The following is a 3,325-nucleotide window of genomic DNA, read 5'->3' as shown; positions in this document are numbered from 1 at the left end:
TTCTTTTGAGTTAGGCTCAACAACAAGTTTGGCACTAGTTAATTTTTCAACTTCAATTTTAAATTCAACTAGTTGCTCTTCCAAACTCTTAGTTTTGTCCACCTGAGATGAAATTTTATTTTTAAAATTCTCATTCAAATTATTGGTTTCATCCAATTTTGCAATCAAATCATCTTTTTCAAGCTTGACCTTTTTAAATTTAGCTTTTAATTTTTTCGAATATTCAAGAGATTTCATACAAAAATTATAAAGCTTGCAATAGGCATCTTGAATATCATCATCATTATTCAAAACAATCAAGAGTTTCCATGACAACAGGGGTCAATGGATCAACACAGTAAAGATTAAAACCTAATCAGAGTGTGCCTACTCTGATACCACTTGATAGGCCAAAAATGAATTGACCCCTTGTGATTAAATTAATTGATTAATTAGCCAAGTTATTAATTAATCAAATTAACTTGCAAATGTGTGGTAGCACAAACAAATCACCAATAAACTAATTATGCAGCGGAAAATAAATAACATGGTGATTTGTTTACGAATGGGAAAAACTTGACGGCAAAAACTCCACCGGGTGATTTTCAGGTCACCACTCCCAAAACTCCACTATTATCACAATAAGCGGTTACAAATAAAGGGATCCCAAGTACCTTACCAACCTCCAGTTGAACCTTTAACCCAATACCCAATTGAACTTGTTCTGTAGTGACAATTTCCCCTTTTGATGCATGGCTCCCAAGTACGTGACTAACCAATTTGATGCGCAGATACCAGTATGCGACTTACGCCTTTGCACGAATCCCAGTACGTGACTAACTCCACAACAACCCTTTGATTGTTGTAGTTGATTTACAGCAGCTTCATATAGAAACACCAATAAGATCTTCAATGTTGGTGCAAGAGACTTTGCTTGGTTACAAAACCCAAAAGCGTACAAGAAACGCAGCAAGAACTCTTTCTTCTATAGGAGGAGGCTAGGGTTTCAAAAAGAAAACCTTATGAAGTTCTCTAGGGTTAGGTTTTTCTTTTCCCACCTTCTTTAAATAGGAGCTTAATGGGCTCTCCTATTCCAAATAGGTTTACACAAACCTTGGGTTTTCCTAGTCCAATAAGGATTATACAAACCCATAAACAAATAGTCTTTTAGAATAAAACATTACTAGCCATAATCTGAAAACCCGTAAGCTCGATCAATCGAGACATCTATCGAGCTTTAATGAATCTCGACAGATCGAGATTCTGTCTAGGAGGTATCGAGTTCTACATATTGCACTTTTCTTGAGCAGTTCTTGAGTAATCTTCATGTATTCAATTTAACCACTTGTGATGATCATCTTGAACCTACTTAGATTTACCCAAATACAAGTAAAGTACGTTTTGTCAAATGATATGCCAACTACATAAAAATATGTCCCCAACAAAGGCGAAGAAGAAGAGAAATGTGACTGACCAACAATTTATGACTAAGCCTCCTAACCAATCAATGGTCAAACCTAAGGGTAAAGGGAACTCACTCCCAAAGTCGTAATGAGGTCTTAGAACTCAACACTTCTGCCATCATTGTGGAATTCCAAGACACACTAGACCCAATTGTCATAAGCTTCAAGCATTAAAGAATTTAAGTGCACAAAGGTCGAAAGGACCAAGACATGACAAAGGGAATTAGACTGCTGAGCAATCAAAAGGTCAAGAAGGTGATCCTGGAATGAGGAATGTAATGAAGATGATTGATACTTTCACCACCTATTTGACAAGCTTCACCAAAAGTTTTGAAAGTCAGAACAATAGTATCCAATCCTCTAGGGATACCACCCCAAACGCAAGTATTGTGTGGGTGAAAAAGGGTGCTCATGCATAAGCATTACAACATGTCCATGCATTAATATTTCCTATGTTTTGTGACTTTAATTGGTTGTGTGCCTTTTGTGTTTGTTCCAGCATGTGTTGAAAATTATGTTTGTTTGCTATTTGCTTTAAATGTTTTTACATTTTTTTGGTCAATCTTGTTTTTGTGTCAAAAATCCAAAAACACATAAAAATTAGAAAATCCAAAAAGTTTGATCGACATTATTGTGTATTGTCACTAGCATGTTTTGCCTTGTACCTTTGTACTAATGGCTTTATGCATTTACGAGTGTAGCTTATTCTTTATGCACTCATATCATGTGAGAAAAATCTTGAAATCTTTGTGACTATTGTAAATAAATCTTCAAACTTGTCATGAATGATTAGTCAATGGTTTTGTTGATCTTGAAACTTGCATAAACTTGTGCCTATATATCTTTCCACTTTTATTTTATTTTATTTTTTTTTGCTTAAAAAGCTCAACAAATGTAAATCTCAAAATGAAAAGAGATAATAAGCTGTAAAAGTCATCGCACATACTAGTATTTGACTTGGAAAAAGGAAAGCGACTTTTATGAAAAATGTATGATGCCCGAAAAGCCAAAGGCTTACTCATCAAATTGAAATATCAAAAATTTCAAGTATCGATCTCAAAATGAGATGTAATGATTCAAAAAGATCAAATGATATGATGTATATGGAGCCAAATGAAAAGCTTTAAAGTTATGTTATCAAGTTTTGTGGGAGGTCATATATGCATATTTCTATAATTGAGATAAGTCACTTGTCCTAGTGCTAATTTTGTATGTCTTGGTTGAATTGATCATTGAAACTTTACATTAGACTAAGGACTATCTCATTTTTTATACCCACACACATCACACATGTCTATGTTGAATGAATGCCTTATTCATTTGTGTGATTGTACTTGATTAAATGTGTTGCACATGCTCAATTATATGTTGATCAAACGCAAAAAAAAAAAAAAAAAAAAAAAAAAAAAAAAAAAAAAAATGAGTGTTTCAATTTTTTTGGGAAAGAATGTTGGTTTGAAAAATGTCAAAAATTTCAAAAACTGTGCAACCTTGTTCTGGCAACTTGCCACGCGGGTTAAGCCAATTGCATGCCCCAGCCATGAGCTTACACAGTAGGTTTTCGTGACTCACTGGTGGGTCAAAGCCCCAGTCACAAAAAAGACTTAGAAATTTTTTCAAAAACTGAGTTTTTAGATTTCACGTGACTCGTTTTGGCGACTTGTTCGCAAGTGGAAGCTCCAGTCACGAGGTGTACTTAGAAAGGTTCATGGCTCCCTTCATGACTACCTTGCAAGTGGACCTTTCAGTCACGAAAAACACTTAGACAAATTTTTCGATTTTTGTCTCACAGGTGTCTACTTGTCGCGACTAACTAATCGCAAGTTCTTCAAGGACGTTTTTTTTCAGTAAACAGTTTTAAAATCTTTCCATCCCGCGAAACC

The sequence above is a fragment of the Quercus suber genome, unplaced genomic scaffold (genome assembly GCF_002906115.3).
Source record: "Quercus suber isolate HL8 unplaced genomic scaffold, Cork oak 2.0 scaffold_705, whole genome shotgun sequence".
In the NCBI taxonomy this organism is placed as follows: domain Eukaryota; kingdom Viridiplantae; phylum Streptophyta; class Magnoliopsida; order Fagales; family Fagaceae; genus Quercus; species Quercus suber.
Note: the sequence above shows the minus strand (reverse complement) of the source record.